This window comes from Sorex araneus, chromosome X, assembly GCF_027595985.1.
Source record: "Sorex araneus isolate mSorAra2 chromosome X, mSorAra2.pri, whole genome shotgun sequence".
Lineage (NCBI taxonomy): Eukaryota > Metazoa > Chordata > Mammalia > Eulipotyphla > Soricidae > Sorex > Sorex araneus.
Window position 1 is genome coordinate 132,542,226 of NC_073313.1, and position 17,481 is coordinate 132,559,706.

Genomic DNA, 17,481 nt, shown 5'->3' on the forward strand with positions numbered 1-17,481 from the left:
ATAGTTTTTTAATCCAGATTCTGTGTCTCTGCCACCCAATTTCTCAGAGAACCATAGAATCAGGATGGGATGAGGAATTGCTCTTTGCAGAAACACAAAATCAGTCTTAACCTTATCCAGGTCTTTTGGTTTCATCCCCTTTCTCTCACAGAAAATCATTTCTGGACTAGACAAAAGTGAAGCATATATAGCACGTTTATTTTTAAATAAAGGAGAAGGAGGAGAGGTAAATTAAGATATATGCTCAATAGAAAACACAGAATTTTCTAGAATGAAGAGAGCCCAAAGTTCACATCTACAGAAGGGATATTTGTGAGACATGTGCATGGGTAACATCTATCAGGCAACAAGGGCATGGGCAGCAATGGCAATGCAAACAGATGGTCCAGCATCATATGCACACAGGCCACATGGACACTGGCAACATGGGCACCAGTGGTATGCGTTAACAACACATATGTTCAACACAAATAAGTCTAGAATTGACTGAAATTTTCTGAGAAATCACTCATATATAAGTAATCTGCAAATTATCATGCTAAGAAAGGAATTTAAACAATACTTAGTACAATAAAGATTCCTCACTCTGAAAAATGCCTCTCAAATCTAATCTACATCCATAAGATATAATCTTCATCCCATGTTCTTGTCATCATTATCCTTCAAACCATTTACTGTGCTATATTAGCACTTGAACACTTAGCAGGGTCATGAGAGGGGATATAAAACATGTACCTTACAAATAATTTTCTGCATCTATATAATGCCCTCTGAGCTGCAAAAAAAAGCTCTTACACACATTATCTTGGCACCACGATAAAGTTTTGGGATTATTTAAAGAGATGAATATTATATCTATCAGAATATATAGAAATTGAACATGGCTCTAGGTTTAAATTATTTATTGCAAAACTGCTAAGGAAATTTAATAAATATGTTAGCCCAGATTTTTTATAGTATTTTCTCTACCATCTCTCCAATGGGAATGAGTAATCTTTTTAATTTTTTTAGATTTATTTTTATTTTATTTTTAAATTTAGTTTCTATGGTTTACAACACTATTAATAATATTTCTCATGCAACTAACTGCAACACCACTCACATCATTAGTGTATCTAGCTCTCTCTCATAGGAATTCACAGCAACTGTCCTCTCTTATCTGCCTCCAACTCAATTGTGTAGATAAATTTTACAATATTTTTCCTTTGAAACTTTGTTGCTACCTCACTGTGTATTTTTATGCTCCACATGAGAGAAAGAAGCCCTCATACAATATTGTTGGGAATGTTGTCTGGGAATGAGTCACTGTCACTGTCACTGTCATCCCATTGCTCATCAATTTGTTCGAGTGGGCACCAGTAACGTCTCTCGTTGAGAGACTTATTGTTACTGTTTTTGGCATATCCAATACTCACAGGTAGCTTGCTAGGCTCTGCCGCGCGGGCTCGGTACTCTCTGTAGCTCTCCGAGAGGGGTGGAGGAATCAAACTCTCGGCCGCATGAAAGGCGAAAGCCCAACCACTGTGTTATGGCTCCAGCCCTGGGAATGAGTAAATTTTTTAAGTCGGGTTACTGTGAGATAAAGATACAAAGCTTTCATGATTTATTTTCAGTCATACAATAATCGAACACCCATGCCTCCACTAGTTTACGTTTTTGTCCACCAATGTCCCCAGTATCCCTCCTTCCACTCTCACCCAACGCCAAGCCATGCCTTTGTGGCAAGCACTCACCTTCTTTTTCTCATTCTACTTTAGAGCATTATGGTTTGCAGTACAGATACTGAGATGCCATCAAGTTTGGTTCTTTTTCTACTTTCAGCACACATCACTGTCCTGGCGATGCCACCAACCATAGTTGACTTTGTAACCCCTTCTCTATCCCAACTGTCTTCTCCCCCAGCTCATGAGGCAGGGTTCCAAACCATGGTTCTATCCTTCTGATCCTTGTCTCTACTAATATGTTATGATATATTCCCCAATATGTTAACCTAATATGTTACGATATATTCCCCAAATGAGAGCAGTCATTCTATGTCTGTCCCTCTTTTCCTGACTCATTTCACTTAGTATGTCGATCCACTTATAAGCAATTTTTATGACTTCATATTTTCTAACAGCTACATAATATTCCATTGTGTAGATGTGCTAAAGTCTCTTTAACCAGTCATCTCTTTTCAGGCACTCAGGTTGTTTCCAGATTATGGCTATTGTGAAGAGTGCTGCAATGAACATACAGGTGCAGATATAATTTATCTATGCTTCTTTTACACCTTCGGGATATATTCCCAGAAGCGGTATTGTGGGGTCATATGGAAGCTCAATTTCTAGTTTTTTTAAGGAATGCCCATATTGTTTCCTAAAAGGCTATACCAGTCGGCATTCCCACCAACAATGAAAGAGAATCCCTTTGAAAAATACAAACGGATGGGGCTGGAGTGATATCACAGGGGGTAGGGCGTTTGCCTTGCACACGGCAGACCCGGGTTCAATTCCCAGCAACCCAAATGGTCCCCTGAGCACCGCCAGGAGTAATTTCTGAGCAAAAAGCCAGGAGTAACCCTTGTGCATAGCCAGGTGTGACCCAAAAAAAGCAAAAAATAAAAATACGAATGGGCACACTCGAGGGATGGGGTGATGTGGTGTGTGTTGTGTTGTTCACGGGCTCTCAGGCTGCGCTCTCTCTCTCTTTTTCTCTCTCTCTTTCTCTCTCTCTCACCACCCGTGTTTGGTGCTCTTGATCTGCTGTGTATGGACCGGGTCAGGATAGCTCCTCCTTCTTCTCTGCTTCTGTGTGTGCTGCTGTGCTCTCTTCTGTCTGTCTTTCTATCTCTGTCTCTGTCTCTGTAGTCTCTCCTCTGGTCTCTTATGACCTCTCTCATCTCTGCTTCTGTGTCTTCTCTCTTGCTTCTGTGTCTTCTCTCTTGTTTCTGTGTCTTCTCCTGTGTCTTCTGTCTTGCCTCTGCGTCTTCTCTCTGCTTCTGTCTCTTCTTGCTTCTGTCTTACCTCTGCCCTTCTATCTTGCCTCTGCCTCTACTTGTCTTCAGTCTTAGTTTATATAGCAATCATATAGGGTGGTGACACAAAGGTGGGCTGAACATTAACAAATCAACAATGAAGGGTAAGATCATTTCTCCCAGAGATTAACAAAATATCATCTAAGGAGATTACTCCAGATTGCTAGGAGATCCGCTCAAGGGTGGGATCCAAACAAGGGTGTGTCACTTTCTTCCTTCCTCAGCTAGTAATTCACTTAAATGGTTGTAGTAAATCTCCTTCAAATATTTCTAGCAATGCCATTCTGTATGGGCACAGTAAGAGATATATTAAACTTAAAGTTTGGTTCTTTCTGAGGACATCTCACTATAAATTCCAGATCACAGTCCTCAGACCAGGTTAGTTTTCCTAACCCCAGCAGTGTCTTAGTCTTGTCGTTACTTTTAGATCATGAGAACATTTGTCTATGACCATGCTCTCAACTTATAGTTGAGTACTGCGGTGCTTTGGCCTGGCCCATTTTGATGCAAGGGTAGCTCACAGCTTGCCCTGGGTCCATTCTGTCCCTCGTTGAGACCCTGATTTTGGGGAGCTAGGAACTAAGGGCAACTGAGTTGAGAAAGCAGATGCCTGGAAGTAAATATTATTGGAGTCAATCATCTCCCAAGTTACATAACTGTCTTCCTGTGTCCATACAGAAAGGACATTGCTTTAAGGTAAACTAAATTCCCTGCAGCTAGGCTGAAAGGACAAACACAATGTTATCCTACAAGTCCTTATCTCCCCACATCCGCGCCAGCATTGGTTGTTCTTGTAATTTTTGATATGTGCCAGTCTCTGTGGTGTGAGATATCTCATTGTTGTTTTGATTTGCATCTCCCTGATGACTAATGATATAGGTCAGTTTTTTATGTGCCTTTGTCAATTTGTATTTCTATTTTGGAGGAAACTTCTGTTCATTTCTTCTCCCCATTTTTGATGGGATTGGAGTATTTTTCTTGTACAATTCTACTAGTGTCTTGTATATCTTAGATATTAACACCTTGTCAGATGGATATTGAGAAAATATTCTTTCCCATTCATTAATGAATCCATCTGGACCTGTGCTTTTGTTTTTGGGAAGACTTTTGATTACAGTTACAATTTTCTTGATAGTAATAGGTATATTCATTACTCCAAAGATAGCTGTAGCTCTCTCTTATTTAGACCTCTGTTAATGACTTCTCTTTCTCTTTGATAGTTGGCATTTTCATCAAAGTCCTTTATTTAATTTTTTGCAAACTCACATTCATTCAAAGATTTCTAGCTGCAATATAGAGAAAGAGATTTTTAAATAATGGTGATTTAAAATGTGATTGTTGAATCTTAGACATACAATATTCCAAAACCAATCTATCACTAGAGTCAATTTACTACCCCATCCTGCCTCTTCCAATCTCCCCAACCCTGCCTTGATAGGCACATTTGAACATTCAGTGGTTGTATTTCAGATCTCACTTTTTCACTGCTGTTGTGTTTCAGTGACATATCATTCTCCCACATCACCAGTACAACAGAGGTCCCTGACTCCTGTTCCCTCATCACTTCCCTTTCTCATCTTCCATATCCTTTATATTTCTTTATTTCTCTGTCCTCCTCCTTCCAATATTTTGTCATCAAGGATGGTCTAAGTATCCCCCTTTACCACATTACATTTCCACATCCAGTTATTTTTTATATAGCACAGATATATGAGGCCATCCTGGTTTTCCCTTCATCTGGCTTACTTCACTCAGCATGATATCTTCAAGTTCCAAAAACATTGCAAGAATAATGGCGTGTATATTTTATTTTGAATGAATTTCTTTTTGTCGTGGGGTTGATGCCCATAGATGGAATTTCTGGATTATATGTCAGCTCAATTCCAAGTTTAGTGAGAACATTTAGGAAGAAAATTTTTATAACAAAAGTTTTTAAACTTTTATAAACATTATAAAGACAATGTCAAGAAAATCAATCTTATGTTATACATATAGATATAGTCCAGTACATTTTGCCAAACTAATCCTCAAATTCAATCTTGATACTTTATCCCAGTGCTCATAATTAAAGAGATGTTTGTGATGTTTGCGGTCTGTGTGTCCATTAACTGAGTCCTCTTTTGCAGTAAAATTATCTAAACTATCCACATAAACTTTTCCTGGGCTTCATCCTAGTGCAATGTTTTCTGGTTCTATCTTACTGCATAAAACATTTGGAAAGGAGGAGTGATACTGTGCTAACCTTGTACTATTTATATTCAATCTATCTTCTGTAATAAAATTTCCACCTCATGGTGAGAATATTTGCCTAATTATATGTCTTTGATGACACCATTTTATCTGAATCACTATCATTATTTCTCTTACTGATGCACATAATGCAAGAGTAAATTTAAATGATCATGGTGCTTGTGTAGAGGCTTAAGTATTTAATTACTCTAAACATTGTGTAACCAAAATGAACCCGAAATTTTTTCATTAATAGACTTAACAATTGTTATTATGGTAGTCAATTTAGCATTTTTTTTAAACTGAAGACCTGATAGGAATTAGTTGTTCACATTTATCTTCTTTGTAGCAGCAATATGATATAGAATTTATCTTCCCTTTTAGCAGTGTGGATAGGGCATATGAGAATATTATTGCAGATAATTGCAGTTATTTTCATTCCTTGACCACATGTCAAGTGCTTATAATATCCTTACCTGTTCGCTTTTGTCAAATTTGTATATCTCTTTAAGTTGTGGCTTATACTGTAGAATTACTAATAAGTGATATAATTTTAAAAATAAGCGGATAAGGACTTGCATTGCATGTAGCCAACTCAGGTCCAATGCCTGGTACCCAATATGATTCCCTGAGTCTTCCGAGAGTGATCTCTGAGCTTAGAGTCAGGATTAATCCATGAGCACAACTGTGTGTGACCTCAAACCTCCCAGATTTCAAAAAAATCCTTCTCTGTATCAATTGATATAACCGTTTGGTTTTTATCTCTTTTTTTTGTTTACTGATGTGGTACATTAATTGATCTGTGTATATTGAAACACCCTTGCATATATGGAATGAACCCAAGTAAATAGAGGTATATATTTTGTATGTTTCTCTGAATTTGTTGAATGAGAGTTTTATAATGGATCTTAACATATATATACACATGAGGGATATTGGTCTACAATTTTCCTTTTAGGACTGGAGCAATAACACAGCAGGTAGGGTGTTTGCCTTGCATGCGGCCCACCCAGGTTCAATTCCTCTGTCACTCTCAGAGAGCCTGGCAAGCTACTGAGAGTATCCTGCCTGCACTGCAGAGCCTGGCAAGCTAACTGTGGCGTATTTGATATGCCAAAAACAGTACCAAGAAGTCTCACAATGGAGATGTTACTAGTGCCCGCTCGAGCAAATCAATGAGCAATGGGAAGATAGTGCTACAGTGCTACAGTAGTGTCTCTATTTTCAGTGTGAGTGTGCTATTGTCTTCATAGAAGGTATTTCAGAATATTTCTCTTTCCTTTATATTTAGGAGCTTCTTTAAAGTTATGGTAGAACTTGCTAGTGAATCCATCTAAAACTGGGCTTTTGTTCTTGGGGATATTTTTAATTACTACTTGAATTTGTTAACTTGAGATTGGTTTATTCAGGATTTCTGTTTATACATAGTTCAAATGGGAGAAGTTCATATGATTCTAAGAATTCGTCCAATTCTTTCAGGTTCTCAGGCCTGATGACATAAAGTTGTTTGTTAATAACCTCTTTGAGAATTTTGTATTTTGAGGTGTCTGTTGTGCTTTTTCCCTGTAATTTCTGATCCTTAACTGATTAATTAATTAATTTCTGATTCTTACCTTCTGATCCTTATTTATTAACAAAATATTTTTTCCTTTTCTCTTTTCTTTCTATCTATTCATTTCTTCCTTCCTTCCTTCCTTCCTTCCTTCCTTCCTTCCTTCCTTCCTTCCTTCCTTCCTTCCTTCCTTCCTTTCTTTCTTTCTTTCTTTCTTTCTTTCTTTCTTTCTTTCTTTCTTCTCTCTCTCTCTCTCTCTCTCTTCTTTCTTTCTTTCTTTCTTTCTTTCTTTCTTTCTTTCTTTCTTTCTTTCTTTCTTTCTTTCTTTCTTTCTTTCTTTCATATTGAATCACTGTGGGATACCAGCTACAGAGCTGTTCCTGGTTAGATTTCAGTCATACAAAATTCCATGACCCATCCCTTCACCAGTTTACTTTTTGAACCACCAAGGTTCCCAGTTTCCCTCTAGCCCAGGCCCTAAGCCTACCTCTATGGCAGGGACTTTTCATTATCTCTCTGTTTCACTCTCTCTTTACTTTTGGGCATTAAAGCTTGCAAAAGAGGTACTGAAAGGTTATCAAGTTTGTTGCTTTACCTACTTTCAGCACCTAATCCTTGTCCAGAGTAATAATTTCTGGCTATATTTGGCATAGTGGTCCCTTCTCTATCCTAGCTGCCCTTCCTCCCAAAGCACTTGTGGGAAGCTTCCAATAATGGACCATTCCTCCTGGCCCTTGTTTCCAAAACCTTGGGTTTGGTCTCATAATGTATATTTTTATATCCAAAAATGAGTTCAATCCTTCTATGTATGTCTCTCTCACTCTGACTTATTTCACTCAGCATAATACTCTCCTTGTCCATTCATTTATACATTAATTTAATGACTTCATTTTTTCCTGGTAGTTTTGTAGTGTTCCATTGTGTAGATGTACCATGGTTTTCTTATACAGTCATGTGTTTTCAGGCATTGGGTTGTTTCTAAATTGAGGCTATTGTCAATAGTGCTGCAATGAACATACAGGTGCAAGTGGTTTATTTGCAGTGTTTTGTGTTTTTTTTGGGATCCTGGGATAAATTCTGAGAAAGGGTATTAGTATGTTTTTATTTAATCACCATGAGATAGTTACAATGCTTTTATGATTGAGTTTCAGTTATACAATGATCAAACAGTGCTCATTTTTCTGTGACTCCAGTATCCCTCCTACCACCCCCACCCCATCCCACCCCCTGCCTCTATATCAGGTATCTTTCTTCTCACTCTCTCTTTACTTTTGTGCATCATGGTTTGCAATACAGATACTGAGAGACCATCATGATTGGTCATTAATCTACTTCCAACACATATCTCCCATACCGAGTGATCCCTCTAACCTTCAGTGACTTAGTGGTTCTTTTTCCATCCCAGAAGCCTTCTCCCCCAGCACATGAGGCAGACTTCTTAACCATGGAGCTATCCTCCTGGCCAAAATCTTCTTATTGATTTTTCATACCAATAAGAAGAGAAGGAAAGTAGAACAAGAGGATAGATTACATAGTGATTGAAGTGCTACTTTAAGTTTATAGGACCACAAAAATCCTAGGGAAAAAATTGCTGGCAACCTGAGTAACGGTGTGTGTTATGTAAAAACAGTGGAGAACTTTTCTCATAAGACAGTGTAAGTGAAATATCTATAAAAAGGCAATAAATTTTCAGTGAAGACGGAGGAAAAGAAGGAACAAAAAGGACAGTGTAATGTAGGATTCCTGTTTTTCATTAGTGACCTAATTTTTTGTTTGGGGAGGACAGAGAAATAGATGTATTTATTGACTTAGAGGCTTCCTTTCCTTAAACACAATTTTCCTTTTTAATTTTTTAGTTTAATTACTATGAGATACACAGTCAATTTTTTTCATGATTAGTTTTCAGTCATACAATGTTTCAATACCCATCTCTTTACTAGTGTGTGTTTCCCACCTCAATGTCCCCATTTTCTCTCCTGCCCCCTCATCATCCTGCCTCTATATCAGATGTTTTTTTCTCTCCATCTCTCTCACACATTCACATTCTATCATTCCTCTTAACCACTGTGGCTTGCAATACTGTTACCGAAAGGTTATCATGATATCACTTGATGAACAGAAACTTTCTCAAAGAATAAATGCAAATGGACAAAAGGTGTATAAATAATATTCTACATCACTGATCATAAGGAAAGTGAAAATCAAAACATTGAGATATCATCTCATGACACAGAGATAGGCACATTTTAAAGAACAAGAACAAGCAGTGCTGGCATGGATGCAGGGAGAAAGGAACTCTCATTCACTTACTGATGTAATGTCGACTGGTTCAGTCTTTCTAGAAAACAATATGGATGTTCCTCAAGATATTAGAAATAGACCCTACATACAATCCAGCAATACTGTTCCCTAGGTCCCCCAAACCACAATACAGAAAATTTATTTGCACTCATATTTTCATTGCAACACGTTTCACAATTTCCAGAATCTAAACCGCTCAAGTACCAAGAATAGTTAACCTGATTAAGAAACTATGGTATATTGACACAGTGGAATACTATGCAAACATTAGGCAAAATGAAGTCATGAAATTTGTTTATAAATGGAGGGACATGGAAAGTTTCATGCTGAGTGAAATTAGCCAGAGGGAGAGAGACAGACATAAAATGATCAAACTCTTTTGTGGGATATTAAAAGAATAGTATTAAAATAATATCCAAATACAGTAGAAATAAGGAACAGGAAGACCAGTCCCATAGTAAGGCATTTGCCACAAGTTTTCAGAGAGTGCTGTTAGGACACAGAAGGGACCACTATGGCAAGGATAATTGGAAATAGTTACTCTGGAATAGAATTGAGTGCTAAAAGGAGGTAAAGTGATATACATGACAGGGACCTCTCCTTACTTAAGAAATTTTGGCAAGATACTTGTTATACTGTTATACTTAATATTTTACATAATAAAATATAAAGAAGCTATGACATAGCGAGCTAGGGAAGAAACAAGTGATGGGAAATTAGAGATAAGAAGATTTAGGACATTTTAATTAGTGTAATGATAAATGGTGCTATAGTCTGCTGTTAGGATAACGTATAAGAGAAGAACAACAGTGGACAACAAGAAACCATATAAAATGCTTTTGCAGTAGTTAAAGTTATAAGTGATAGTGACTTTAACAGGTACAATAGTAAAGATTGCTTAGATTTGGCACATATTATGAAGTTACAAGCTATATTTTTGATCAGGAAGATAAATTTAATTATTTCTTTTTATACTCTGGTTTCATATATGTAGTCTTTAATTTTTGGACAAAAATATACCTAACTAAGGTCACCTTTCCCTATATTACTTCAGGTGAATTAATGTGAAAACTCATCACAGATTGGTAAAAATCAAAAGGAAGTTTTTCCTTTTTATTTCTTCTTTGAAATATTTCTAACTCAGCCCTCACTCTTCCCTGCAATCTGAGTCATCAGTGACTTTTCATGTGTGCCTGGACAGAGAAAGCCTCTCTCACAGTACTCTGGACATGCCCCAAGGACCCAGAAAAATGATACTTGCCTCTTTAGGATAACAGAATGAGGCAATGCAATGTTTTAAAGAAGGGGTGACCTAACCAACATTGCGCCAAGAGTATAGTAAGGAGAAGGAAATAGAATGGAGCACAAGGGGAGAAGAGAAACATGAGAAGCAACAAGGGTCAGGAAAGGGACCCAGGTGCAAGGTGGTACTAAGAATTAATAGAACCAAATATACAAACAAATGAATAAACAATAAAATAAAGAGACCCAAACTTTAACTATCAAACTTCGAAAGGTAACTGTCAAGAGGGCAGACTGGGGGGGGGGGTTATGGTAGTGAACCTGGGAACATTGGTGGAGGGAATTTGACCCTGGTGGTTGGATCAGTGCTGCAAGACCGTATATATAAATTTCAACTATAAATAGCATTATAAATCAGTGCTTTAATAAAACAACGTGGAAAGAAAAATATATATATTATATTTTGGCAATAACGTTCCTAATTGGCCATCAATATATAATCTTTATTGATATGCATTGATATGCATATTTGACCTTTTCTCCAACTATATGCATTTTTAGTTTCTTTTAATTTTTTAGTTATTTAAATAATTTTGATATTAATCCATTTATAATATATACTTTAAAATTACGTCTCCCTTTCAGTCAGCCACTTTCCCACTTTAATTTTTCACTGTATGCAAACTTTTAAGAGTAATATAGTCCATTTTTGTTTGTCTTCTCTTTGTTTCTATTGCCTCTGTAGATGAGTTCATAATGACTCACTTATGCCACCTCAATGAGTTTATCACCTATGCTTTATATATTGCTTTACACACACACACATATATATATGCATATATATGTATATATATATATATATATGTGGGCTGGAGCGATAGCACAGCATGTAGGGAATTTACTTTGCATACAGCTGACCCGGGTTTGATTCCTCTGTCCATCACGAAGAGCCTGCCAAGCTACCGAGAGTATACCACCCCGCACGACAGAACTTGGCAAGTTCCTCGTGGTGTATTCAATATGCCAAAAACAGTAACAACAAGTCTCACAATGGAGACATTACTGGTGCCCACTCGAGCAAATTGATGAACAATGGGACGACAGTGCTACAGTGCCATATATATATTATCACTGTCACTGTTACTGTCATCCCGTTGCTCATCAATTTGCTGGAGCGGGCACCAATAACGTCTCCATTGTGAGACTTCTTGCTACTGTTTTTGGCATATCGAATATGCCACTGGTAGCTTTCCTGGCCATATAAAATATATAATCTATATTATATATAATATAGTCCATTACATGTAATATAGATTATATATATTATGGTTTGAGGTCTCATATTCAAGTACCTAGTCCATATGTATCCAAACAAAATTAATTGTAGTATATGATTCAAGAAAGTTGTCTAGTTTAGTTTCATTCTTTTGCATCTGTCTAGTGTTCACAGATATATTTGTTGCAACTTTCCTTTATTGTACTTTTTACTCCCTTTTCAAAGAAACTTATTGTCCAAGAGCCTCAATAAATTATTTAAAATAAATCAGTTGTCCTTATATATACTTGCTTCTTGGCTTTTGATTATGTTCCATTTATGTGCATAACTTTTCTCTCACTATCATGCTGCTTTGTTTGGAATGGTTTTATAATACAGCTTGAAGTCATGGAACATGATGCTGTCATTTTTAATTATTTTGCTTTTTGGATTACACCCAGAAATGCACAGGGGCTGCTCCTGGCTCACTCAGGAATTACTCCCTGGCAGTGCTCAGGGGACCATATGGGATGCTAGGAATTGAATCCGGGTCAGCTGTGTGCAAGGCAAATGCCCTATCTGCTGTGCTATTGCTCCAGCCCCGATGCTGACGTTCTAATTAATTAAATTATTTTTGGTTAAGGTGCTTTATTTCTTTATACTTTTATTATTGAATCTTAATTTAATAAAGTCCCATCTGTTTATTTTTATTTCCCCTTGCCACTTGCTTGGCTAATGGTGCTGCATTCTTAAATATGCATCCATTTTCAACAACTTGGAGAGTATTGTTATGTTTAACTCTATGCAGCTTATGAATTCACATCTGATATTAAGGTGTTTAGTCCATTTTTAGTTTACTTTTGTATATGGTATTAGAAAATGGTCTGAGTTCATTTTATTGCACCTGACTGACCAGGTTTACAATCACCACTTGTTGAAGAGGCTTTCCTTGCTACACTTCATATCTTTTCCCTATAACACAGATTAACTGAACCATACTTGATGATCTGCTGTGGGTTCAAACTGTGGTTGTGCTATGTGTGAGTTCAGGGCTGAATCACCATTCCTTGACCACAGCCAGCTAACGGTAATGGATGAATGACAGAGGTAATGGGTCGGCCAGGCTGGTTGGTAATCAGTCAGTTAATTCAAGTCTCACAGTGTTAGTTATAGAGAAATCATGAAGGCATGGGGGTAGCAATTACACATAGGTGTGGTTGAACATTATCTCAAACAATGAAAAAATATAAAAACCTTCCCTCAGGGGAAGTTCTAAGATATACTCAAGGACAAAATCTCATCCTGCTAGAAGATCTGTCCACGGGCAGAATTCATTGTAAGGGTGTATTACTTTCCCCTTTCTTAAACCAGTAACCATTTTTTTAAATTTATTTATTTTTAATTAATGAATCACCGTGAGGGTACAGTTACGGACTTATACACTTTTGTGCTTATGCTTCCCTCATACAAAGTTCGGGAACCCATCCCTTCACCAGTGCCCATACTCCACCACCAGTAAACCCAGCATCCCTCCCATCCTCCCCAATCCCATCTCCCCCCACCCCACCCTGCCACTGTGGCAGGGAATTCCCTTCTGTTCTCTCCCTCTAATTAGCTATTGTGGTTTGCAATAAAGGTGTTGAGTGGCCACTGTGCTCAGTCTCTAGCCCTCATTCAGCCCGCAACTCCCTTCTCCCGCATGGCCTTCGACTACATTATAGTTGGTGACCCCTTCTCTGAGTTGCCCTTTCCCCAGAATGTGAGGCCAGCCTCCAAGCCATGGAGTCTACCTCCTGGTACTTGTTTCTACAATTCTTGGGTGTTAGTCTCCCACTCTGTTATTCTATAGGTTCTCCTGTTTCTATAGGTTCTCCTGTTTTGTGGCATATAGACTTTCGAAGTAGTCTCTAATGATCTTTTGAATCTCACTGGTTTCTGTTATGATGCCCCCCTTTTCATTTCTGATTCGATTTCTTAGGGTTCTCTCTCTTTCTTTCTTTGTGAGTCTTACTAGCGGTTTATCAATCTTATTTTCTCGAAGAACCAGCTCTTTGTTTCACTGATCTTTCGGATTGTCTTTTTGGTTTCCATGTCATTAATTTCTGCTCTAATTTTTATTATTTCTTTCCTTCGATCTGGTCTGGGTTCCTTTTTCTGGTCCTTTTCTGAGGTCTTGAGTCGTGAAGTCAAGCTGTCTATGTAGGCCCTTTCTTCCTTCCTGAGGAATGCTTGGAGAGCTATACATTTTCCCCTTAACACGGGTTTAGCTGCGTCCCTTAGGTTTTGGCAGCTCGTGTCTTCATTCTCATTTGTTTCTAAGTATTTTTTTATTTCTTCCTTGATTTCCTTCCTGACCCACTCATTGTTCAACATTGAATTGTTTAATTTCCAAGTGTTTGATTTGATTCTCTGTGTCAGTGAGTGGTTAGAAACCAGTAACCATTTAAACAGTCATATTAAGTGCTGTTTCATCCTTAAAGATGCTGAAGCTAAAAGCATGATACAGCACTAAACTTGCAAGTGGGAGCAAACATAAACAAATGGGACTACATCAAACTAAGAAGCTTCTACACTTCAAAAGAAACAGTGACCAAAACACAGAAAAAGCCCACAGAATGGGAAAGAATATTTACCCAATACTCATCTGATAAGGGATTAATATCCAGGATATACTAGACACTAGTAGAATTGCATAAGAAAAAACCTCCAACCCCATCAAAAATGGGGAGAAAAAAATGAACAGAAGTTTCCTCAGAAAAGAAATACAGGGGCTGGTGCGATAGCACAGCAGGTAGGGCGTTTGCCTTGCATGCGGCCAACCCGGGTTCGATCCCCAGCATCCCATATGGTCCCCTGAGCACCGCCAGGAGTAACTCCTGAGTGCAAAGCCAGGAGTAACCCCTGTGCATCGCCAGGTGAGACCCAAAAAGCAAAAAAAAAAAAAAAAAAAGAAAAGAAAGAAATACAAATGGCCAAAAGGCACATGAAAATATGCTTCACATCACTAGTCATCAGAGAGATGCAAGTCAAAACAACAATGAGATATCATCTCACACCACAGAGACTGGAACATATTCAAAAGGACAAAAGCAACCAGTGCTGGCGTGGATGTGGGGAAAAAGGGATGGTCCTTCACTGTTGTTGGAAATGCCGACTGGTCCAGCCTTTCTGGAATAAATATGGACAGTCCTTCAAAAACTAGAAATTGAGCTTCCATATGACCCTGCAATACCACTTCTGGGAATATATCCTGAGGATGCAAAAAAAGCACAGTGAAAATGGCATCTGTACCTATATATTCATCGCAGCACAACCCGAGTGCCCTAAAATAGATGACTGCTTAAAGAAACTTTGGTATATCTACACAATGGAATACTATGCAGCTGTTAGGAGAGATGAAGTCATGAAATTTGCTTATAAATTGATAAGAATGGAGAGTATCATACTAAGTGAGATGAGTCAGAAAGAGAGGGACAGACATAGAGGGACTGCACTCATTTGTGGAGTATAGGGTAGCATCACATGAGGCTGACATCCAAGGACAGTAGATACAAGGGCCAGGGGGATTGCCCCATTGTTGGAAGACATGAGAAGAGGGGATAAGGCAGATGGAATAGAGAAGGTATCACTAAGAAAATGATGGGTGGAGGAACCAGTTGGGATAGGAGGATGAGTGCAGAAAGTAGATAATGGACCAAACATGATGACCTCTCAGTGTCTGTGTTGTAAGCTATAATGCCCAAAAGTGGAGAGAGAGTATGGGGAATATTGTCTTCATGGAGGCAGGGGGAGGATGGAAAAGGGGGGATATACCTGGGATATTGGTGGTGGGGAATGTTCACTGGTGGAGGGATGTGTGTTTGTATCATTGTGTGATTGTAACCCAAACATGAAAGCTTGTAACTGTCTCACGGTAATTCAATAAAATTTTAAAAAAACAATACCTTTCCATTTCTTCCCCTTTAAACTTTTTATCTACTGATCAACAACTGTCTCAAGTTTTAACTGCTACATGGAACATTTTATCCAGCATTCTCACCTCACCTATGTCTTCAGTACCAAAAAGATGCATTTTACGATTTCATGGCTGATCACATGATCACATACTTTATTTTGTTTCTGCCTGTAAGTTGTAAGTTCTCATCTGAATAATCTCATAATTTCTGTTATAGCAGAGAAAAATTTATTTGGTATCTATCATATTCTGGAAGGTCCTTCAAATGGGTGATAACTGATATATAATTCAAGGCGTTTTTTCATGTAATGCTATAATTGTGATCATTCAAAAATCTTCTTTCAAAAATGTGTAAGTTAAGATGAACAGAACCCATTATTATTTTTTGAACCCATTATTTTAACTTCTTTCTTTAGTCACTAGAGTTATCTTGTTACATATAACAACAGGACACTGGATCTTATTGACAAATTCTAAAGGCTCTACAGACATCATCTTGATTTGAGTTAACATTGATTTTTTTTTTCTCATCTTAACACTGATCACAAAAGACTATCTGCATTTGTTAATTCGATTCTGGCAGTTGGTAACAATTTTGCTGAATGGAAATCTCAGATTGGACGACTAAGCAGCACCTGTTCAAATGTCTGACATATAACTTGCATAGTCACAAGGATGCTGGGCATTCAGAGTTTTTTTAGTAAGGAAGAGTTACAGAAAGGCCAGGCCTTGATTGCAGCTGATTAAGAAAGGGAAGAGGCTGCCCCTATTCAGCGGACTCTCTCTCCTCTTCCCCACACCCGCCTGCCACTTTTGGGTTCTGTGCTGAGGGCAGGGACTGTCCTGAGCTGATCTCCGGCTCCCATTGGCCGCTGTCTTTTGTGACGTCACGATCATGATGAGAATTGATGATCGGACACGCTGATTTCATTGTTTGAGAAGGCAGTGAAGAGCCAGGAAAAATCTCAGTGGATCTGCCTGCCCCAGAACTGGCCTGATTTGGGATTCTGTGTTCCCTTCAGTGACAGCACCACGCCCGAGGTAAGTACCCAACCTGGCTGGGAGTGAAGCGGTCGCGGGTGGGGTGGGGGGCGAGTAAGGGACTGAGCTAATGTGCTCTGGAGCCCTAGGTTCAGAGGCCTTAAAAGACTATTCATAAACTGTTGCGGCTTTTGAAGAAACAACTGCCCCTACCTTCGGATCGAAGGCTGACTGCAGCGTGAGCCGACAGCGGAGCGGAGACTAGAGGTACAGTGGGCACTGTCAGCGAGCAAGAGATATTGTTCTAAGAGAAAGCAACATTTCACACTCACTTCTGGCCGGAGTAAGAGGAAGTGCCGCCTCTGCCTCCACCAACACCCGCGCCCCCCCCGCCCCCCGCGCCAAAAAAAAGAGGAGGAGGGGGTGAATTCTACCGCTTCTCGATTTCACTGGACAGTAGATTTCTCACAATCCTATTCAAACACACAGAGTGCTGCGCCTGCGCATAAACGACCGGGGGGTGGGAATGCGCTGTGTGTGTGGGGGGGGGCGGCGGGGAGGGCTGTGGGGAGGGGAGAAAGATCTTTGCAAGGAGAATGGGCTCAGAGTATGCGCAGGCGCTTTCCCCCTTTTCTCCGCATGGGGTGGAGCTAAATTCTAACTAGGCTGAAGAGAAGGTTTGGGAGTTGACCCTGGGATGCTTCAAGAGCCACTTCATGCGGCGGAATCTGCGAATTATTTGCATATTCTGCCCACACATAGACCCGATGAATTTTAGGCTAATAAGTACTACGAAATCTAGGATTTAGAATGATGGGCAAAGCTCTCTTAAGGAGAGTGTGTGGGTTAAAAATTGCTGAAAGGAGTATCTGGAGGGAAAAAAAAAACTCCATTATTCAAATGAATTCAAACCCTTACCCCGCCGCCGCCAAAGAACTCTGATTTGGAGT

The 17,481-nt window shown here is 38.8% G+C and overlaps 1 protein-coding gene across 1 annotated transcript in view; it reads left to right on the plus strand.

Moving 5' to 3' along the window:
* Positions 1 to 16,476: 16,476 nt before the first annotated feature.
* Positions 16,477 to 17,481, plus strand: part of HDX (highly divergent homeobox) — a 224,018-nt gene continuing 223,013 nt past the window's right edge. The window contains exon 1 of the mRNA XM_004611643.2: positions 16,477 to 16,591. The gene's annotated coding sequence lies outside the window, so the exon portion shown is untranslated. The remainder of the gene's footprint in view (positions 16,592 to 17,481) is intronic.